Raw genomic sequence first — 22,933 nt, 5'->3', positions numbered from 1 at the left:
GCAAGTCCAAGGAGAGAGGTGGAACAATGGGTAGCTTGCTGGTGTTAGAGGCCCCTAGGTGGAGGGCAAAGGGGCACCCTGGGGCCTATACTGCAAGACCAGGGAGAGAGGTGGACCCCTGGGTAGCTTGCTGGGGTCAGAGGCCCCTAGGTGGAGGGCAAGGGGGCACCCTGGGGCCTATACTGCAAGACCAGGGAGAGAAGTGGACCCCTGGGTAGCTTGCTGGGGTAAGAGGCCCCTATGAGGAGGGCAAGGGGGCACCCTGGGGCTTATACTGCAAGTCCAGGGAGAGAGGTGGACTCCTGGGTAGGTTGCTGGGTTCAGAGACCCCTAGGTGGAGGGCAAGGGGGCACCCTGGGGCCTTTACTGCAAGTCCAGGGACAGAGGTGGACCCCTGGGTAACTTGCTGGGGTCAGAGGCCCCTAGGTGGTGGGCAAGGGGCCACCCTGGGGCCTAAACTGCAAGTCCAGGGACAAAGGTGGACCCCTGGATAACTTGCTGGGGTCAGAGACCCCTAGGTGGAGGGCCAGGGGCCACCCAGGGGCCTATACTGCAAGTTCAGGGACAGAGGAGGAGCACTGGGTAGCTTTCTGGGGAGAGAGGCCCCTAGGTGGAGGGCAAGGGGGCACCCTGGGGCCTTTTCTGCAAGTCCAGGGAGAGAGGTGGACCCCTGGGTAGTTTGCTGGGGTCAGGTACCCCTATGTGGAGTGCAAGGGTCCACCCTGGGGTTTATACTGCAAGTCCAATGAGAGAGGTGGACTCCTGGGTAGCTTGATGGGGTCTGAGACCTCTAGGTGGAGGGCAAAGGAGCACCCTGGGGCCTATACTGCAAGTCCAAGGAGAGAGGTGGAACAATGGGTAGCTTGCTGGTGTTAAAGACCCCTAGGTGGAGGGCAAAGGGACACCCTGGGACCTATACTGCAAGTCCAGGGAGAGAGGTGGACCCCTGGGTAGCTTGCTGGGGTCAGAGGCCCCTAGGTGCAGGGCAAAGGGGCACCCTGGGGCCTATACTGCAAGTCCAGGGAGAGAGGTGGACACCTAGGTAGCTTGCCGGGGTCACAGGCCCCTAGGTGGAGGGCAAGGGGGCACCCTGGAGCCTATACTGCAAGTCCAGGGACAGAGGTGGACCCCTGGGTAGCTTGCTGGGGTCAGAGGCCCCTATGTGGAGGGTAAGGGGGCACCTTGGGGCCCATACTGCAAGTCGAGGGAGAGAGGTGGACCAGTGGGTAGCTTGCTGGGGTCAGAGACCCCTATGTGAAGGGCAAGGGGGCACCCTTGGGCCTATACTGCAAGTCCAGGGAGGAAGGTGGATTCTGGGTAGCTTGCTCTGTTCAGAGGCCCCTGGGTGGAGGGCAAGGGGGCACCCTGGGGCCTATACTGCAAGTCCAGGGAGAGAGGTGGACCCCTGAGTAGCTTGTTGGGGTCAGAGGCCCCTAGGTGGAGGGCAAGGCGGCACCCTGGGGCCTATACTGCAAGTCCAAGGAGTGAGGTGGACCCTTGGGTAGTGCTGGGGTCAGGAACCCCTATGTGGAGTGCAAGGGGCTACCCTGGGGCCTATACTGCAAGTACAGGGAGAGAGGTGGACCCCTGGGTAGCTTGCTGGGGTAAGGGGCCCCAAGGTGGAAGGCCAAGGGCCACCCTGGGGCCTATACTGCAAGTCCAGGGATAGAGTAGGAGCACTGGGTAGCTTGCTGGGGAGAGAGGCCCCTAGGTGGAGTGCAAGGGGGCACCCTGGGGCCTACACTGCAAGTCCAAGGAGAGAGGTGGACCCTTGGGTAGCTTGCTGGGGTTAGGAACCCCTATGTAGAGTGCAAGGGGCCACCCTGGGGCCTATACTGCAAGTCCAAGGAGAGAGGTGGACCCCTGGGTAGCTTGATGGGGTCAGAGACCTCTAGGTGGAGGGCAAAGGGGCACCCTGGGGCCTATACTGCAAGTCCAAGGAGAGAGGTGGAACAATGGGTAGCTTGCTGGTGTTAGAGGCCCCTAGGTGGAGGGCAAAGGGGCACCCTGGGGCCTATACTGCAAGACCAGGGAGAGAGGTGGACCCCTGGGTAGCTTGCTGGGGACAGAGGCCCCTAGGTGGAGGGCAAGAGGCACCCTGGGGCCTTTACTGGAAGTCTAGGGACAGACGTGGACCCCTGGGCAGCTTGCTGGGGTCAGAGGCTCCTAGGTGCAGGGCAAGGGGGCACCCTGGGGCCTATACTGCAAGTCCAGGGAGAGAGGTGGACACCTAGGTAGCTTGCCGGGGTCACAGGCCCCTAGGTGGAGGGCAAGGGGGCACCCTGGAGCCTTTACTGCAAGTCCAGGGAGATAGGTGGACCCCTGGGTAGCTTGCTGAGGTCAGAGGCCCCTATGTGGAGGGTAAGGGGGCACCCTGGGACCTATACTGCAAGTCCAGGGAGAGAGGTGGACCCCTGGGTAGCTTGCTGGGGTCAGAGGCTCCTAGGTGCAGGGCAAGGGGGCACCCTGGGGCCTATACTGCAAGTCCAGGGAGAGAGGTGGACACCTAGGTAGCTTTCCGGGGTCACAGGCCCCTAGGTGGAGGGCAAGGGGGCACCCTGGAGCCTTTACTGCATGTCCAGGGAGATAGGTGGACCCCTGGGTAGCTTGCTGGGGTCAGAGGCCCCTATGTGGAGGGTAAGGGGGCACCTTGGGGCCCATACTGCAAGTCCAGGGAGAGAGGTGGACCACTGGGTAGCTTGCTGGGTTCAGAGATCCCTATTTGAAGGGCAAGGGGGCACCCTGGGGCCTACAATGCAAGTCCAAGGAGAGAGGTGGAACAATGGGTAGCTTGCTGGTGTTAGAGGCCCCTAGGTGGAGGGCAAGGGGGCACCCTGGGGCCTATACTGCAAGTCCAGGGAGGAAGGTGGACTCTGGGTAGCTTGCTGGGTTCAGAGGCCCCTAGGTGGAGGGCAAGGGGGCACCCTGGGGCCTATACTGCAAGTCCAGGGAAAGAGGTGGACCCCTGAGTAGCTTGTTGGGGTCAGAGGCCCCTAGGTGGAGGGCAAGGCAGCACCCTGGGGCCTATACTGCAAGTCCAGGAAAAGAGGTGGACCCCTGGGTAGCTTGCTGGGGTCAGAGGCCCCTAGGTGGAAGGCCAGGGGCCACCCTGGGGCCTACACTGCAAGTCCAAGGAGAGAGGTGGACCCCTGGGTAGCTTGATGGGGTCAGAGACCTCTAGGTGGAGGGCAAAGGGGCACCCTGGGGCCTACACTGCAAGTCCAAGGAGAGAGGTGGAACAATGGGTAGCTTGCTGGTGTTAGAGGCCCCTAAGTGGAGGGCAAAGGGGCACCCTGGGGCCTATACTGCAAGACCAGGGAGAGAGGTGGACCCCTGGGTAGCTTGCTGGGGTCAGAGATCCCTAGGTGGAGGGCAAGGGGGCACCCTGGGGCCTATACTGCAAGTCCAGGGACAGAGGTGGAGCACTGGGTAGCTTGCTGGGGAGAGAGGCCCCTAGGTGGAGTGCAAGGGGGCACCCTAGGGCCTACACTGCAAGTCCAAGGATAGAGGTGGACCCCTTGGTAGCATGATGGGGTCAGAGACCTCTAGTTGAAGTGCAAAGGGGCACCCTGGGGCCTATACTGCAAGTCCAAGGAGAGAGGTGGAACAATGGGTAGCTTGCTGGTGTTAGAGGCCCCTAAGTGGAGGGCAAAGGGGCACCCTGGGGCCTATACTGCAAGACCAGGGAGAGAGGTGGACCCCTGGGTAGCTTGCTGGGGTCAGATGCCCCTGGGTGGAGGGCAAGGGGGCACCCTGGGGCCTTTACTGCAAGTCCAGGGAGAGAGGTGGACCCCTGAGTAGCTTGCTGGGGTCAGAGACCCCAATGTGGAGTTTAAGGGGGCACCCTGGGGCCTATACTACAAGTCCAGGGAGAGTGGTGGACCCCTGGGTAGCTTGCTGGGGACAGAGGCCCCTAAGTGGAGGGCAAGGAGGCACCCTGGGGCCTTTACTAGAAGTCCAGGGACAGAGGTTGACCCCTGGGCAGCTTGCTGGGGTCAGAGGCCCCTAGGTGGAGGGCAAGGGGGCACCCTTGGGCCCACACTGCAAGTCCAGGGAGAGAGGTGGACCCCTGGGTAGCTTGCTGGGGTCAGAGACCCCTACGTGAAGGGCAAGGGGGCACCCTTGGGCCTATACTTCAAGTCCAGGGAGGAAGGTGGATTCTGGGTAGCCTGCTGGGGTCAGAGACCCTTAGGTGGAGGGCAAAGGGACACCCTGGGACCTATACTGCAAGTCCAGGGAGAGAGGTGGACCCCTGGGTAGCTTGTTGGGGTCAGAGGCCCCTAGGTGCAGGGCAAGGGGGCACCCTGGGGCCTATACTGCAAGTCCAGGGAGAGAGGTGGACACCTAGGTAGCTTGCCGGGGTCACAGGCCCCTAGGTGGAGGGCAAGGGGGCACCCTGGAGCCTATACTGCAAGTCCAGGGACAGAGGTGGACCCCTGGGTAGCTTGCTGGGGTCAGAGGCCCCTATGTGGAGGGTAAGGGGGCACCTTGGGGCCCATACTGCAAGTCCAGGAAGAGAGGTGGACACCTAGGTAGCTTGCCGGGGTCACAGGCCCCTAGGTGGAGGGCAAGGGGACACCCTGGAGCCTTTACTGCATGTCCAGGGAGATAGGTGGTCCCCTGGGTAGCTTGCTGGGGTCAGAGGCCCCTATGTGGAGGGTAAGGGGGCACCTTGGGGCCCATACTGCAAGTCCAGGGAGAGAGGTGGACCCCTGGGTAGCTTGCTGGGTTCAGAGATCCCTATGTGAAGGGCAAGGGGGCACCCTTGGGTCTATACTGCAAGTCCAGGGAATAAGGTGGACTCTGGGTAGCTTGCTGGGTTCAGAGGCCCCTAGGTGGAGGGCAAGGGGGCACCCTGGGGCCTATACTGCAAGTCCAGGGAAAGAGGTGGACCCCTGAGTAGCTTGATGGGGTCAGAGGCCCCTAGGTGGAGGGCAAGGCAGCACCCTGGGGCCTATACTGCAAGTCCAGGAAAAGAGGTGGACCCCTGGGTAGCTTGCTGGGGTCAGAGGCCCCTAGGTGGAAGGCCAGGGGCCACCCTGGGGCCTATACTGCAAGTCCAGGGACAGAGGTGGAGCACTGGGTAGCTAGCTGGGGAGAGAGGCCCCTAAGTGGAGGGCAAGGAGGCACCCTGGGGCCTTTAATGGAAGTCCAGGGACAGAGGTGGACCCCTGGGCAGCTTGCTGGGGTCAGAGGCCCCTAGGTGGAGGCAAAGGGGGCACCCTTGGGCCCACACTGCAAGTCCAGGGAGAGAGGTGGACCCCTGGGTAGCTTGCTGGGGTCAGAGACCCCTACGTGAAGGGCAAGGGGGCACCCTTGGGCCTATACTTCAAGTCCAGGGAGGAAGGTGGAATCTGGGTAGCCTGCTGGGGTCAGAGACCCCTAGGTGGAGGGCAAGGGGGCACCCTTGGGCCCACACTGCAAGTCCAGGGAGAGAGGTGGACCCCTGGGTAGCTTGCTGGGGTCAGAGACCCCTACGTGAAGGTCAAGGGGGCACCCTTGGGCCTATACTTCAAGTCCAGGGAGAGAGGTGGATTCTGGGTAGCTTGCTGGGTTCAGAGGCCCCTAGGTGAAGGGCAAGGAGGCACCTTGGGGCCTATACTGCAAGTCCAGGGAGAGAGGTGGACCCGTGGGTAGCTTGCTGGGGGCAGAGACCCCAATATGGAGTGCAAGGGGGAACCCTGGGGCCTATACTGCAAATCCAGGGAGAGAGGTGGACCCCTGGGTAGCTTGCTGGGGTCAGGAACCCCTATGTGGAGTGCAAGGGGCCACCCTAGGGTCTATACTGCAAGTCCAAGGAGAGAGGTGGATCCCTGGGTAGCTTGATGGGGTCAGAGACCTCTAAGTGGAGGGCAAAGGGGCACCCTGGGGCTTATACTGCAAGTCCAAGGAGTGAGGTGGAACAATGGGTAGCTTGCTGGTGTTAGAGGCCCCTAGGTGGAGGGCAAAAAGGGACCCTGAGGCCTATACTGCAAGACCAGGGAGAGAGGTGGACCCCTGGGTAGCTTGCTGGGGTTAGAGGCCCCTAGGTGGAGGGCAATGGGGGCACCCTGGGGCCTATACTTCAAGTCCAGAGAGAGAGGTGGACACCTGTGTAGCTTGCTGGGGTCAGAGACCCCAATGTGGAGTTTAAGGGGGCACCCTGGGGCCTATACTGTAAGTCCAGGGAGAGAGGTGGACCCCTGGGTGGCTTGCTGGGGACAGAGGCCCCTAGGTGGAGGGCAAGGAGGCACCCTGGGGCCTTTACTGGAAGTCCAGGGACAGAGGTGGACCCCTGGGCAGCTTGCTGGGGTCAGAAGCCGCTAGGTGGAGGGCAAGGGGGCACCTTTGGGCCCACACTGCAAGTCCAGGGAGAGAGGTGGACCCCTGGGTAGCTTGCTGGGGAGAGAGGCCCCTAGGTGGAGGGCAAGGGGGCACCCTGGGGCCTATACTGCAAATCCAAGGAGAGAGGTGGACCCCTGGGTAGCTTGCTGGGGTCAGGAACCCCTATGTGGAGTGCAAGGGGCCACCCTGGGGCCTATATGCAAGTCCAAAAAAGAGAGGTGGACCCCTGGGTAGCTTGATGGGGTCAGAGACCTCTAGGTGGAGGGCAAAAGGGCACCCTGTTGCCTATACTGCAAGTCCAATGAGAGAGGTGGAACAATGGGTAGCTTGCTGGTGTTAGAGGCCCCTAGGTGGAGGGCAAAGGGGCACCCTGGGGCCTATACTGCAAGACCAGGGAGAGAGGTGGACCCCTGGGTAGCTTGCTGGGGTCAGAGGCCCCTAGGTGGAGGGCAAGGGGGCACCCTGGGGCCTATACTGCAAGACCAGGGAGAGAAGTGGACCCCTGGGTAGCTTGCTGGGGTCAGAGGCCCCTATGAGGAGGGCAAGGGGGCACCCTGGGGCTTATACTGCAAGTCCAGGGAGAGAGGTGGACTCCTGGGTAGGTTGCTGGGTTCAGAGACCCCTAGGTGGAGGGCAAGGGGGCACCCTGGGGAATTTACAGCAAGTCCAGGGACAGAGGTGGACCCCTGGGTAACTTGCTGGGGTCAGAGGCCCCTACGTGGTGGGCATGGGGGCACCCTGGGGCCTAAACTGCAAGTCCAGGGACAGAGGTGGACCCCTGGATAACTTGCTGGGGTCAGAGGCCCCTAGGTGGAGGGCCAGGGGCCACCCAGGGGCCTATACTGCAAGTTCAGGGACAGAGGTGGAGCACTGGGTAGCTTGCTGGGGAGAGAGGCCCCTAGGTGGAGGGCAAGGGGGCACCCTGGGGCCTTTTCTGCAAGTCCAGGGAAAGAGGTGGACCCCTGGGTAGTTTGCTGGGGTCAGGTACCCCTATGTGGAGTGCAAGGGTCCACGCTGGGGTCTATACTGCAAGTCCAATGAGAGAGGTGGACTCCTGGGTAGCTTGATGGGGTCTGAGACCTCTAGGTGGAGGGCAAAGGAGCACCCTGGGGCCTATACTGCAAGTCCAAGGAGAGAGGTGGAACAATGGGTAGCTTGCTGGTGTTAGAGACCCCTAGGTGGAGGGCAAAGGGACACCATGGGACCTATACTGCAAGTCCAGGGAGAGAGGTGGACCCCTGGGTAGCTTGCTGGGGTCAGAGGCCCCTAGGTGCAGGGCAAGGGGGCACCCTGGGGCCTATACTGCAAGTCCAGGGAGAGAGGTGGACACCTAGGTAGCTTGCCGGGGTCACAGGCCCCTAGGTGGAGGGCAAGGGGGCACCCTGGAGCCTATACTGCAAGTCCAGGGACAGAGGTGGACCCCTGGGTAGCTTGCTGGGGTCAGAGGCCCCTATGTGGAGGGTAAGGGGGCACCTTGGGGCCCATACTGCAAGTCCAGGGAGAGAGGTGGACCCCTGGGTAGCTTGCTGGGGTCAGAGGCCCCTATGAGGAGGGCAAGGGGGCACCCTGGGGCTTATACTGCAAGTCCAGGGACAGAGGTGGAGCACTGGGTAGCTTGCTGGGGTCAGAGGCCCCTATGTGGAGGGTAAGAGGGTACCCTGGGACCTATACTGCAAGACCCAGGGAGAGAGGTGGACACCTAGGTAGCTTGCCGGGGTCACAGGCCCCTAGGTGGAGGGCAAGGGGGCACCCTGGAGCCTTTACTGCATGTCCAGGGAGATAGGTGGACCCCTGGGTAGCTTGCTGGGGTCAGAGGCCCCTATGTGGAGGGTAAGGGGGCACCTTGTGTCCCATACTGCAAGTCCAGGGAGAGAGGTGGACCACTGGGTAGCTTGCTGGGCTCAGAGATCCCTATGTGAAGGGCAAGGGGGCACCCTTGGGCCTATACTGCAAGTCCAGGGAGGAAGGTGGACTCTGGGTAGCTTGCTGGGTTCAGAGGCCCCTAGGTGGAGGGCAAGGGGGCACCCTGGGGCCTATACTGCAAGTACAGGGAGAGAGGTGGACCCCTGAGTAGCTTGTTGGGGTCAGAGGCCCCTAGGTGGAGGGCAAGGCAGCACCCTGGGGCCTATACTGCAAGTCCAGGAAAAGAGGTGGACCCCTGGGTAGCTAGCTGGGGTCAGAGGCCCCTAGGTGGAAGGCCAGGGGCCACCCTGGGGCCTATACTGCAAGTCCAAGGACAGTGGTGGAGCACTGGGTAGCTAGCTGGGGAGAGAGGCCCCAAGGTGGAGTGCAAGGGGGCACCCTGGGGCCTACACTGCAAGTCCAAGGAGAGAGGTGGACTCCTGGGTAGCTTGATGGGGTCAGAGACCTCTAGGTGGAGGGCAAAGGGGCACCCTGGGGCCTACACTGCAAGTCCAAGGAGAGAGGTGGAACAATGGGTAGCTTGCTGGTGTTAGAGGCCCCTAAGTGGAGGGCAAAGGGGCACCCTGGGGCCTATACTGCAAGACCAGGGAGAGAGGTGGACCCCTGGGTAGCTTGCTGGGGTCAGAGGCCCCTAAGTGGAAGGCCAGGGGCCACCCTGGGGCCTATACTGCAAGTCCAGGGACAGAGGTGGAGCACTGTGTAGCTTGCTGGGGAGAGAGGCCCCTAGGTGGAGTGCAAGGGGGCACCCTAGGGCCTACACTGCAAGTCCAAGGAGAGAGGTGGACCCCTGGGTAGCTTGATGGGGTCAGAGACCTCTAGGTGGAGGGCAAGGGGGCACCCTTGGGCCTATACTTCAAGTCCAGGGAGGAAGGTGGATTCTGGGTAGCCTGCTGGGGTCAGAGACCCTTAGGTGGAGGGCAAAGGGACACCCTGGGACCTATACTGCAAGTCCAGGGAGAGAGGTGGACCCCTGGGTAGCTTGTTGGGGTCAGAGGCCCCTAGGTGCAGGGCAAGGGGGCACCCTGGGGCCTATACTGCAAGTCCAGGGAGAGAGGTGGACACCTAGGTAGCTTGCCGGGGTCACAGGCCCCTAGGTGGAGGGCAAGGGGGCACCCTGGAGCCTATACTGCAAGTCCAGGGACAGAGGTGGACCCCTGGGTAGCTTGCTGGGGTCAGAGGCCCCTATGTGGAGGGTAAGGGGGCACCTTGGGGCCCATACTGCAAGTCCAGGAAGAGAGGTGGACACCTAGGTAGCTTGCCGGGGTCAAAGGCCCCTAGGTGGAGGGCAAGGGGGCACCCTGGAGCCTTTACTGCATGTCCAGGGAGATAGGTGGTCCCCTGGGTAGCTTGCTGGGGTCAGAGGCCCCTATGTGGAGGGTAAGGGGGCACCTTGGGGCCCATACTGCAAGTCCAGGGAGAGAGGTGGACCACTGGGTAGCTTGCTGGGTTCAGAGATCCCTATGTGAAGGGCAAGGGGGCACCCTTGGGCCTATAATGCAAGTCCAGGGAGGAAGGTGGACTCTGGGTAGCTTGCTGGGTTCAGAGGCCCCTAGGTGGAGGGCAAGGGGGCACCCTGGGGCCTATACTGCAAGTCCAGGGAAAGAGGTGGACCCCTGAGTAGCTTGTTGGGGTCAGAGGCCCCTAGGTGGAGGGCAAGGCAGCACCCTGGGGCCTATACTGCAAGTCCAGGAAAAGAGGTGGACCCCTGGGTAGCTTGCTGGGGTCAGAGGCCCCTAGGTGGAAGGCCAGGGGCCACCCTGGGGCCTATACTGCAAGTCCAGCGACAGAGGTGGAGCACTGGGTAGCTAGCTGGGGAGAGAGGCCCCTAAGTGGAGGGCAAGGAGGCACCCTGGGGCCTTTAATGGAAGTCCAGGGACAGAGGTGGACCCCTGGGCAGCTTGCTGGGGTCAGAGGCCCCTAGGTGGAGGGAAAGGGGGCACCCTTGGGCCCACACTGCAAGTCCAGGGAGAGAGGTGGACCCCTGGGTAGCTTGCTGGGGTCAGAGACCCCTACGTGAAGGGCAAGGGGGCACCCTTGGGCCTATACTTCAAGTCCAGGGAGGAAGGTGGATTCTGGGTAGCCTGCTGGGGTCAGAGACCCCTAGGTGGAGGGCAAGGGGGCACCCTTGGGCCCACACTGCAAGTCCAGGGAGAGAGGTGGACCCCTGGGTAGCTTGCTGGGGTCAGAGGCCCCTAGGTGAAGGGCAAGGGGGCACCCTTGGGCCCACAATGCAAGTCCAGGGAGAGAGGTGGACCCGTGGGTAGCTTGCTGGGGGCAGAGACCCCAATATGGAGTGCAAGGGGGAACCCTGGGGCCTATACTGCAAATCCAGTTAGAGAGGTGGACCCCTGGGTAGCTTGCTGGGGTCAGGAACCCCTATGTGGAGTGCAAGGGTCCACCCTAGGGTCTATACTGCAAGTCCAAGGAGAGAGGTGGACCCCTGGGTAGCTTGATGGGGTCAGAGACCTCTAGGTGGAGGGCAAAGGGGCACCCTGGGGCTTATACTGCAAGTCCAAGGAGTGAGGTGGAACAATGGGTAGCTTGCTGGGGTCAGAGGCCCCTATGTGGAGGGTAAGAGGGTACCCTGGGACCTATACTGCAAGACCCAGGGAGAGAGGTGGACACCTAGGTAGCTTGCCGGGGTCACAGGCCCCTAGGTGGAGGGCAAGGGGGCACCCTGGAGCCTTTACTGCATGTCCAGGGAGATAGGTGGACCCCTGGGTAGCTTGCTGGGGTCAGAGGCCCCTATGTGGAGGGTAAGGGGGCACCTTGTGTCCCATACTGCAAGTCCAGGGAGAGAGGTGGACCACTGGGTAGCTTGCTGGGTTCAGAGATCCCTATGTGAAGGGCAAGGGGGCACCCTTGGGCCTATACTGCAAGTCCAGGGAGGAAGGTGGACTCTGGGTAGCTTGCTGGGTTCAGAGGCCCCTAGGTGGAGGGCAAGGGGGCACCCTGGGGCCTATACTGCAAGTACAGGGAGAGAGGTGGACCCCTGAGTAGCTTGTTGGGGTCAGAGGCCCCTAGGTGGAGGGCAAGGCAGCACCCTGGGGCCTATACTGCAAGTCCAGGAAAAGAGGTGGACCCCTGGGTAGCTAGCTGGGGTCAGAGGCCCCTAGGTGGAAGGCCAGGGGCCACCCTGGGGCCTATACTGCAAGTCCAAGGACAGTGGTGGAGCACTGGGTAGCTAGCTGGGGAGAGAGGCCCCAAGGTGGAGTGCAAGGGGGCACCCTGGGGCCTACACTGCAAGTCCAAGGAGAGAGGTGGACCCCTGGGTAGCTTGATGGGGTCAGAGACCTCTAGGTGGAGGGCAAAGGGGCACCCTGGGGCCTACACTGCAAGTCCAAGGAGAGAGGTGGAACAATGGGTAGCTTGCTGGTGTTAGAGGCCCCTAAGTGGAGGGCAAAGGGGCACCCTGGGGCCTATACTGCAAGACCAGGGAGAGAGGTGGACCCCTGGGTAGCTTGCTGGGGTCAGAGGCCCCTAAGTGGAAGGCCAGGGGCCACCCTGGGGCCTATACTGCAAGTCCAGGGACAGAGGTGGAGCACTGGGTAGCTTGCTGGGGAGAGAGGCCCCTAGGTGGAGTGCAAGGGGGCACCCTAGGGCCTACACTGCAAGTCCAAGGAGAGAGGTGGACCCCTGGGTAGCTTGATGGGGTCAGAGACCTCTAGGTGGAGGGCAAAGGGGCACCCTGGGGCCTATACTGCAAGTCCAAGGAGAGAGGTGGAACAATGGGTAGCTTGCTGGTGTTAGAGGCCCCTAAGTGGAGGGCAAAAGGGCACCCTGGGGCCTATACTGCAAGACCAGGGAGAGAGGTGGACCCCTGGGTAGCTTGCTGGGGTCAGAGACCCCAATGTGGAGTTTAAGGGGGCACCCTGGGGCCTATACTACAAGTCCAGGGAGAGTGGTGGACCCCTGGGTAGCTTGCTGGGGACAGAGGCCCCTAAGTGGAGGGCAAGGAGGCACCCTGGGGCCTTTACTAGAAGTCCAGGGACAGAGGTTGACCCCTGGGCAGCTTGCTGGGGTCAGAGGCCCCTAGGTGGAGGGCAAGGGGGCACCCTTGGGCCCACACTGCAAGTCCAGGGAGAGAGGTGGACCCCTGGGTAGCTTGCTGGGGTCAGAGACCCCTACGTGAAGGGCAAGGGGGCACCCTTGGGCCTATACTTCAAGTCCAGGGAGGAAGGTGGATTCTGGGTATTCTGCTGGGGTCAGAGGCCCCTAGGTGGAGGGCAAGGGGGCACCCTTGGGCCCACACTGCAAGTCTAGGGAGAGAGGTGGACCCCTGGGTAGCTTGCTGGGGTCAGAGACCCCTACGTGAAGGGCAAGGGGGCACCTTGGGGCCTATACTGCAAGTCCAGGGAGAGAGGTGGACCCCTGGGTAGCTTGCTAGGGGCAGAGACCCCAATATGGAGTGCAAGGGGGCACCCTGGGGCCTATACTGCAAATCCAGGGAGAGAGGTGGACCCCTGGGTAGCTTGCTGGGGTCAGGAACCCCTATGTGGAGTGCAAGGGGCCACCCTGGGGTCTATACTGCAAGTCTAAGGAGAGAGGTGGACCCCTGGGTAGCTTGATGGGGTCAGAGACCTCTAGGTGGAGGGCAAAGGGGCACCCTGGGGCTTATACTGCAAGTCCAAGGAGAGAGGTGGAACAATGGGTAGCTTGCTGGTGTTAGAGGCCCCTAGGTGGAGGGCAAAAAGGGACCCTGAGGCCTATACTGCAAGACCAGGGAGAGAGGTGGACCCCTGGGTAGCTTGCTGGGGTTAGAGGCCCCTAGGTGGAGGGCAATGGGGGCACCCTGGGGCCTATACTTCAAGTCCAGAGAGAGAGGTGGACCCCTGTGTAGCTTTCTGGGGTCAGAGACCCCAATGTGGAGTTTAAGGGGGCACCCTGGGGCCTATACTGTAAGTCCAGGGAGAGAGGTGGACCCCTGGGTGGCTTGCTGGGGACAGAGGCCCCTAGGTGGAGGGCAAGGAGGCACCCTGGGGCCTTTACTGGAAGTCCAGGGACAGAGATGGACCCCTGGGCAGCTTGCTGGGGTCAGAGGCCGCTAGGTGGAGGGCAAGGGGGCACCTTTGGGCCCACACTGCAAGTCCAGGGAGAGAGGTGGACCCCTGGGTAGCTTGCTGGGGTCAGAAGCCCCCTATGAGGAGGGCAAGGGGGCACCCTGGGGCTTATACTGCAAGTCCAGAGAGAGAGGTGGACTCCTGGGTAGGTTGCTGGGTTCAGAGACCCCTATGTGGAGTGCAAAGGGGACTCCCTGGGGCCTATACTGCAAGTCCAGGGAGAGAGGTGGACCCCTGGGTAGCTTGCTGAGGTCAAAGGCCCCTAGGTCGAGGGCAAGGAGGCACCCTGGGGCCTATACTGCAAGTCCAGGGACAGAGGTGGACCACTGGGTAGCTTGCTGGGGTGAGAGGCCCCTAGGTGGAGGGCAAGGGGGCACCCTGGGGCCTATACTGCAAGTCCCGGGGAAGAGGTGGACCCCAGGGTAACTTGCTGGGGTCAGAGGCCCCTAGGTGGTGGGCAAGTGGGCACCCTGGGGCCTAAACTGCAAGTCCAGGGACAGAGGTGGACCCCTGGGTAACTTGCTGGGGTCAGAGGCCCCTAGGTGGAGGGCCAGGGGCCACCCTGGGGTATATACTGCAAGTCCAGGGACTGAGGTGGAGCACTGGGTAGCTTGCTGGGGAGAGAGGCCCCTAGGTGGAGGGCAAGGGGGCACCCTAGGGCCTTTACTGCAAGTCCAGGGAGAGAGGTGGACCCCTGGGTAGCTTGCTGGGGTCAGGAACCCCTATTTGGAGTGCAAGGGGCCACTCTGGGGCCTATACTGCAAGTCTAAGGAGAGAGGTGGACTCCTGGGTAGCTTGATGGGGTCCGAGACCTCTAGGTGGAGGGCAAAGTAGCACCCTGGGGCCTATACTGCAAATCCAAGGAGAGAGGTGGAACAATGGGTAGCTTGCTGGTGTTATAGGCCCCTAGGTGGAGTGCAAAGGGGCACCCTGGGACCTATACTGCAAGTCCAGGGAGAGAGGTTGACCCCTGGGTAGCTTGCTGTGGTCAGAGCAACCTAGGTGCAGGGCAAGGGAGCACCCTGGGGCCTATACTGCAAGTCCAGGGAGAGAGGTGGACCCCTAGGTAGCTTGCCGGGGTCACAGGCCCCTAGGTGGAGGGCAAGGGGGCACCCTGGGGCCTATACTGCAAGTCCAGGGAGAGAGGTGAACCCCTGGATAGCTTGCTGGGGTCAGAGACCCCAATGTGGAGTGCAAGGGGGCACTCTGGGGCCTCTACTGCAAGTCCAGGGAGAGAGGTGGACCCCTGGGTAGCTTGCTGGGGACAGAGGCCCCTAGGTGGAGGGCAAGGAGGCACCCTGGGGCCTTTACTGGAAGTCCAGGGACAGAGGTGGACCCCTGGGCAGCTTGCTGGGGTCAGAGGCCCCTAGGTGATGGGCAAGGGGGCACCCTTGGGCCCACACTGCAAGTCCAGGGAGAGAGGTGGACCCCTGGGTAGCTTGCTGGGGTCAGAGGTCCCTATATGGAGGGTAAGGGGGCACCTAGGGGGCCTATACTGCAAGTCCAGGGAGAGAGGTGGACCACTGGGTAGCTTGCTGGGGTCATAGACGCCTACATGAAGGGCAAGGGGGCACCCTGGGGCCTATACTGCAAGTCCAGGGAGATAGGTCGACCCCTGGGTAGCTTGCTGGAGTCAGAGACCCCTAAGTGGAGTGCAAGGAGGCACCCTGGGGCCTATACTGCTAGTCCAGGGACAGAGGTGGACCACTGGTTAGCTTGCTGGGGTGAAAGGCCCCTAGGTGGAGGGCAAGGGGGCATCCTGGGGCCTATACTCTAAGTACTGGGAGAGAGGTGGACCCCTGGGTAGCTTGCCAGGGTCAGAGGCCCCTAGGTGGAGGGCAAGGGGGCACCCTGGGGCCTATACTGTAAGTCCAGGGACAGAGGTGGACCCCTGGGTAGCTTCCTGGGGTCAGAGGCCCCAATGTGGAGTGCAAGGGGGCGTCCTGGGGCCTATACTACAAGTCCAGGGAGAGAGGTGGACCCCTGGGTAGCTTGCTGGCAACAGAGGCCCCTACGTAGAGGGCACGGAGGCACCTTGGGGCCTTTACTGGAAGTCCAGGGACAGAGGTGGACCCCTGTGTAGCTTGCTGGGGTCAGAGGCTCCTAGGTGGAGGGCAAAGGTGCACCCTGGGGCTTATACTGCAAGTCCAGGGAGAGAGGTGGACCCCTGGGTAACTTGCTGGGGTCAGAGGCCCCTTGGTTAAGGGCAAGGGGGCACCCTGGGGCCTAAACTGCAAGTCCAGGGACAGAGGTGGACCCCTGGGTAACTTGCTGGGGTCAGAGGCCCCTAGGTGGAGGGCAAGGGGGCACCGTGGGGCCTATACTGCAAGTCCAGGGACAGAGGTGGAGCACTGGGTAGCTTGCTGGGGAGAGAGGCCCCTAGGTGGAGGGTAAGGGGGCACCCTGGGGCCTTTACTGCAAGTCCAGGGAGAGAGGTGGACCCCTGGGTAGCTTGATGGGGTCAGAGACCTCTAGGTGGAGGTCAAAGGAGCACCCTGGGGCCTATACTCTAAGTCCAAGGAGAGAGGTGGAACAATGGGTAGCTTGCTGGTGTTAGAGGTCCCTTGGTGGAGGGCAAAGGGGCTCCTGGGGCCTGTTCTGCAAGACCTGGGAGAGAGGTAGACCCCTGGGTAGCTTGCTGGGGTCAGAGGCCCCTAGGTGGAGGGCAAGGAGGCACCCTGGAGCCTATACTGCAAGTCCAGGGACAGAGGTGGACCACTGGTTAGCTTGCTGGGGTGAGAGGCCCCTAGGTGGAGGGCAAGGGGGCACGCTGGGGCCTATACTGCAAGTACTGGGAGAGAAGTGGACCCCTGGGTAGCGTGCCAGGGTCAGAGGCCCCTAAGTGGAGGGCAAGGGGGCACCCTGGGGCCTATACTGTAAGTCCAGGGACAGAGATGGACCCCTGGGTAGCTTGCTGGGGTTAGAGACCCCAATGTGGAGTGGAAGGGGGCACCCTGGGGCCTACACTACAAGTCCAGGGAGAGAGGTGGACCCCTGGGTAGCTTGCTGGGGACAGAGGCCCCTAGGTGGATGGCAAGGAGACACCCTGGGGCCTTTACTGGAAGTCCAGGGACAGAGGTGGACCCCTGGGTAGCTTTCTGGGGTCAGAGGCCCCTAGGTGGAGGGCAAGGGGGCACCCTGGGTCCTATACTGCAGTTCCAGGGAGAGAGGTGGACTCCTGGGTAGGTTGCTTGGTTCAGAGACCCGTTTGTGTAGTGCAAGGGGGCTTCCTGGGGCCCATACTGCAAGTCCAGGGAGAGAGGTGGACCCCTGGGTAGCTTGCTGGGGTCAGAGGCAACAGGGTCGAGGACAAGGATCCACCCTGGGGCCTATACTGCAAGTCCAGGGACAGAGGTGGAAAACTGGGTAGATTGCTGGGGTGAGAGGCCCCTAGGTGGAGGGCAAGGGGGCACCCTGGGGCCAATACTGCAAGTCCAGGGAGAGATGTGGACCCCTGAGTAGCTTGCTTTGGTCAGAGACCCCTAGGTGGAGGGCAAGGGGGCACCCTTGGGCCCGCACTGCAAGTCTAGGGAGAGAGGTGGACCCCTGGGTAGCTTGCTGGGGTCAGAGGCCCCTAGATGGAGGGCAAGGGGGCACCCTGGGGCCTAAACTGCAAGTCCAGGGACAGAGGTGACCCCTGGGTAACTTGCTGGGGTCAGAGGCCCCTAGGTGGAGGGCAAGGGGGCACCCTGGGGCCTATACTGTAAGTCCAGGGACAGAGGTGGACCCCTGGGTAGCTTCCTGGGGTCAGAGGCCCCAATGTGGAGTGCAAGGGGGCGTCCTGGGGCCTATACTACAAGTCCAGGGAGAGAGGTGGACCCCTGGGTAGCTTGCTGGCAACAGAGGCCCCTACGTAGAGGGCACGGAGGCACCTTGGGGCCTTTACTGGAAGTCCAGGGACAGAGGTGGACCCCTGTGTAGCTTGCTGGGGTCAGAGGCTCCTAGGTGGAGGGCAAAGGTGCACCCTGGGGCTTATACTGCAAGTCCAGGGAGAGAGGTGGACCCCTGGGTAACTTGCTGGGGTCAGAGGCCCCTTGGTTAAGGGCAAGGGGGCACCCTGGGGCCTAAACTGCAAGTCCAGGGACAGAGGTGGACCCCTGGGTAACTTGCTGGGGTCAGAGGCCCCTAGGTGGAGGGCAAGGGGGCACCGTGGGGCCTATACTGCAAGTCCAGGGACAGAGGTGGAGCACTGGGTAGCTTGCTGGGGAGAGAGGCCCCTAGGTGGAGGGTAAGGGGGCACCCTGGGGCCTTTACTGCAAGTCCAGGGAGAGAGGTGGACCCCTGGGTAGCTTGATGGGGTCAGAGACCTCTAGGTGGAGGTCAAAGGAGCACCCTGGGGCCTATACTCTAAGTCCAAGGAGAGAGGTGGAACAATGGGTAGCTTGCTGGTGTTAGAGGTCCCTTGGTGGAGGGCAAAGGGGCTCCTGGGGCCTGTTCTGCAAGACCTGGGAGAGAGGTAGACCCCTGGGTAGCTTGCTGGGGTCAGAGGCCCCTAGGTGGAGGGCAAGGAGGCACCCTGGAGCCTATACTGCAAGTCCAGGGACAGAGGTGGACCACTGGTTAGCTTGCTGGGGTGAGAGGCCCCTAGGTGGAGGGCAAGGGGGCACGCTGGGGCCTATACTGCAAGTACTGGGAGAGAAGTGGACCCCTGGGTAGCGTGCCAGGGTCAGAGGCCCCTAAGTGGAGGGCAAGGGGGCACCCTGGGGCCTATACTGTAAGTCCAGGGACAGAGATGGACCCCTGGGTAGCTTGCTGGGGTTAGAGACCCCAATGTGGAGTGGAAGGGGGCACCCTGGGGCCTACACTACAAGTCCAGGGAGAGAGGTGGACCCCTGGGTAGCTTGCTGGGGACAGAGGCCCCTAGGTGGATGGCAAGGAGACACCCTGGGGCCTTTACTGGAAGTCCAGGGACAGAGGTGGACCCCTGGGTAGCTTTCTGGGGTCAGAGGCCCCTAGGTGGAGGGCAAGGGGGCACCCTGGGTCCTATACTGCAGTTCCAGGGAGAGAGGTGGACTCCTGTGTAGGTTGCTTGGTTCAGAGACCCGTTTGTGTAGTGCAAGGGGGCTTCCTGGGGCCCATACTGCAAGTCCAGGGAGAGAGGTGGACCCCTGGGTAGCTTGCTGGGGTCAGAGGCAACAGGGTCGAGGACAAGGATCCACCCTGGGGCCTATACTGCAAGTCCAGGGACAGAGGTGGAAAACTGGGTAGATTGCTGGGGTGAGAGGCCCCTAGGTGGAGGGCAAGGGGGCACCCTGGGGCCAATACTGCAAGTCCAGGGAGAGATGTGGACCCCTGAGTAGCTTGCTTTGGTCAGAGACCCCTAGGTGGAGGGCAAGGGGGCACCCTTGGGCCCGCACTGCAAGTCTAGGGAGAGAGGTGGACCCCTGGGTAGCTTGCTGGGGTCAGAGGCCCCTAGATGGAGGGCAAGGGGGCACCCTGGGGCCTAAACTGCAAGTCCAGGGACAGAGGTGACCCCTGGGTAACTTGCTGGGGTCAGAGGCCCCTAGGTGGAGGGCAAGGGGGCACCCTGGGGCCTATACTGTAAGTCCAGGGACAGAGGTGGACCCCTGGGTAGCTTCCTGGGGTCAGAGGCCCCAATGTGGAGTGCAAGGGGGCGTCCTGGGGCCTATACTACAAGTCCAGGGAGAGAGGTGGACCCCTGGGTAGCTTGCTGGCAACAGAGGCCCCTACGTAGAGGGCACGGAGGCACCTTGGGGCCTTTACTGGAAGTCCAGGGACAGAGGTGGACCCCTGTGTAGCTTGCTGGGGTCAGAGGCTCCTAGGTGGAGGGCAAAGGTGCACCCTGGGGCTTATACTGCAAGTCCAGGGAGAGAGGTGGACCCCTGGGTAACTTGCTGGGGTCAGAGGCCCCTTGGTTAAGGGCAAGGGGGCACCCAGGGGCCTAAACTGCAAGTCCAGGGACAGAGGTGGACCCCTGGGTAACTTGCTGGGGTCAGAGGCCCCTAGGTGGAGGGCAAGGGGGCACCGTGGGGCCTATACTGCAAGTCCAGGGACAGAGGTGGAGCACTGGGTAGCTTGCTGGGGAGAGAGGCCCCTAGGTGGAGGGTAAGGGGGCACCCTGGGGCCTTTACTGCAAGTCCAGGGAGAGAGGTGGACCCCTGGGTAGCTTGATGGGGTCAGAGACCTCTAGGTGGAGGTCAAAGGAGCACCCTGGGGCCTATACTCTAAGTCCAAGGAGAGAGGTGGAACAATGGGTAGCTTGCTGGTGTTAGAGGTCCCTTGGTGGAGGGCAAAGGGGCTCCTGGGGCCTGTTCTGCAAGACCTGGGAGAGAGGTAAACCCCTGGGTAGCTTGCTGGGGTCAGAGGCCCCTAGGTGGAGGGCAAGGAGGCACCCTGGAGCCTATACTGCAAGTCCAGGGACAGAGGTGGACCACTGGTTAGCTTGCTGGGGTGAGAGGCCCCTAGGTGGAGGGCAAGGGGGCACGCTGGGGCCTATACTGCAAGTACTGGGAGAGAAGTGGACCCCTGGGTAGCGTGCCAGGGTCAGAGGCCCCTAAGTGGAGGGCAAGGGGGCACCCTGGGGCCTATACTGTAAGTCCAGGGACAGAGATGGACCCCTGGGTAGCTTGCTGGGGTTAGAGACCCCAATGTGGAGTGGAAGGGGGCACCCTGGGGCCTACACTACAAGTCCAGGGAGAGAGGTGGACCCCTGGGTAGCTTGCTGGGGACAGAGGCCCCTAGGTGGATGGCAAGGAGACACCCTGGGGCCTTTACTGGAAGTCCAGGGACAGAGGTGGACCCCTGGGTAGCTTTCTGGGGTCAGAGGCCCCTAGGTGGAGGGCAAGGGGGCACCCTGGGTCCTATACTGCAGTTCCAGGGAGAGAGGTGGACTCCTGGGTAGGTTGCTTGGTTCAGAGACCCGTTTGTGTAGTGCAAGGGGGCTTCCTGGGGCCCATACTGCAAGTCCAGGGAGAGAGGTGGACCCCTGGGTAGCTTGCTGGGGTCAGAGGCAACAGGGTCGAGGACAAGGATCCACCCTGGGGCCTATACTGCAAGTCCAGGGACAGAGGTGGAAAACTGGGTAGATTGCTGGGGTGAGAGGCCCCTAGGTGGAGGGCAAGGGGGCACCCTGGGGCCAATACTGCAAGTCCAGGGAGAGATGTGGACCCCTGAGTAGCTTGCTTTGGTCAGAGACCCCTAGGTGGAGGGCAAGGGGGCACCCTTGGGCCCGCACTGCAAGTCTAGGGAGAGAGGTGGACCCCTGGGTAGCTTGCTGGGGTCAGAGGCCCCTAGATGGAGGGCAAGGGGGCACCCTGGGGCCTAAACTGCAAGTCCAGGGACAGAGGTGACCCCTGGGTAAATTGCTGGGGTCAGAGGCCCCTAGGTGGAGGGCAAGGGGGCACCCTGAGGCCTAAACTGCAAGTCCAGGGACAGAGGAGGACACCTGGGTAACTTGCTGGGGTCAGAGGCCCCTAGGTGGAGGGCCAGGGGCCACCCTGGGGCCTATACTGCAAGTCCAGGGACAGAGGTTGAGCACTGGGTAGCTTGCTGGGGTCAGAGGCCCCTAGGTTGAAGGCCAGGGGCCACCCTGGGGCCTATACTGCAAGTCCAGGGACAGAGGTGGAGAACTGGGTAGCTAGCTGGGGAGAGAGGCCCCTAGGTGGAGTGCAAGGGGGCACCCTGGGGCCTAAACTGCAAGTCCAAGGAGAGAGGTGGACCCCTGGGTAGCTTGATGGGGTCAGAGACCTCTAGGTGGAGGGCAAAGGGGCACCCTGGGGCCTACACTGCAAGTCCAAGGAGAGAGGTGAAACAATGGGTAGCTTGCTGGTGTTAGATGCCCCTAAGTGGAGGGCAAGGGGGCACCCTGGGTCCTATACTGCAATTCCAGGGAGAGAGGTGGACTCCTGGGTAGGTTGCTTGGTTCAGAGACCCGTTTGTGTAGTGCAAGGGGGCTTCCTGGGGCCTATACTGCAAGTAAAGGGAGAGAGGTGGACCCCTGGGTAGCTTGCTGGGGTCAGAGGCCCCAGGGTCGAGGACAAGGATCCACCCTGGGGCCTATACTGCAAGTCCAAGGAGAGAGGTGAAACAATGGGTAGCTTGCTGGTGTTAGAGGCCCCTAAGTGGAGGGCAAAGGGGCACCCTGGGGCCTATACTGCAAGACCAGGGAGAGAGGTGGACCCCTGGGTAGCTTGCTGGGGTCAGAGGCCCCTAAGTGGAAGGCCAGGGGCCACCCTGGGGCCTATACTGCAAGTCCAGGGACAGAGGTGGACCACTGGGTAGCTTGCTGGGGAGAGAGGCCCCTAGGTGGAGAGCAAGGGGGCACCCTAGGGCCTACACTGCAAGTCCAAGGAGAGAGGTGGACCCCTGGGTTGCTTGATGGGGTCAGAGACCTCTAGGTGGAGGGCAAAGGGGCACCCTGGGGCCTATACTGCAAGTCCAAGGAGAGAGGTGGAACAATGGGTAGCTTGCTGGTGTTAGAGGCCCCTAAGTGGAGGGCAAAGGGGCACCCTGGGGCCTATACTGCAAGATGAGGGAGAGAGGTGGACCCCTGGGTAGCTTGCTGGGGTCAGAGGCCCCTGGGTGGAGGGCAAGGGGGCACCCTAGGGCCTATACTGCAAGTCCAGGGAGAGAGGTGGACCCCTGGGTAGCTTGCTGGGGTCAGAGACCCCAATGTGGAGTTTAAGGGGGCACCCTGGGGCCTATACTACAAGTCCAGGGAGAGTGGTGGACCCCTGGGTAGCTTGCTGGGGACAGAGGCCCCTAAGTGGAGGGCAAGGAGGCACCCTGGGGCCTTTACTAGAAGTCCAGGGACAGAGGTTGACCCCTGGGCAGCTTAATGGGGTCAGAGGCCCCTAGGGGGAGGGCAAGGGGGCACCCTTGGGCCCACACTGCAAGTCCAGGGAGAGAGGTGGACCCCTGGGTAGCTTGCTGGGGTCAGAGACCCCTACGTGAAGGGCAAGGGGGCACCCTTGGGCCTATACTGCAAGTCCAGGGAGGAAGGTGGATTCTGGGTAGCCTGCTGGGGTCAGAGGCCCCTAGGTGGAGGGCAAGGGGGCACCCTTGGGCCCACACTGCAAGTCCAGGGAGAGAGGTGGACCCCTGGGTAGCTTGCTGGGGTCAGAGACCCCTACGTGAAGGGCAAGGGGGCACCCTTGGGCCTATACTTCAAGTCCAGGGAGGAAGGTGGATTCTGGGTAGCTTGCTGGGTTCAGAGGCCCCTAGGTGGAGGGCAAGGGGGCACCTTGGGGCCTATACTGCAAGTCCAGGGAGAGAGGTGGACCCCTGGGTAGCTTGCTGTGGGCAGAGACCCCAATATGGAGTGCAAGGGGGCGCCCTGGGGCCTATACTGCAAATCCAGGGAGAGAGGTGGACCCCTGGGTAGCTTGCTGGGGTCAGGAACCCCTATGTGGAGTGCAAGGGGCCACCCTGGGGTCTATACTGCAAGTCCAAGGAGAGAGGTGGACCCCAAGGTAGCTTGATGGGGTCAGAGACCTCTAGGTGGAGGGCAAAGGGGCACCCTGGGGCTTATACTGCAAGTCCAAGGAGAGAGGTGGAACAATGGGTAGCTTGCTGGTGTTAGAGGCCCCTAGGTGGAGGGCAAAAAGGGACCCTGAGGCCTATACTGTAAGTCCAGGGAGAGAGGTGGACCCCTGGGTGGCTTGCTG

Source organism: Danio rerio, chromosome 4 (assembly GCF_052040795.2).
Source record: "Danio rerio strain M-AB ecotype USA chromosome 4, GRCz13ab, whole genome shotgun sequence".
In the NCBI taxonomy this organism is placed as follows: domain Eukaryota; kingdom Metazoa; phylum Chordata; class Actinopteri; order Cypriniformes; family Danionidae; genus Danio; species Danio rerio.
Note: the sequence above shows the minus strand (reverse complement) of the source record.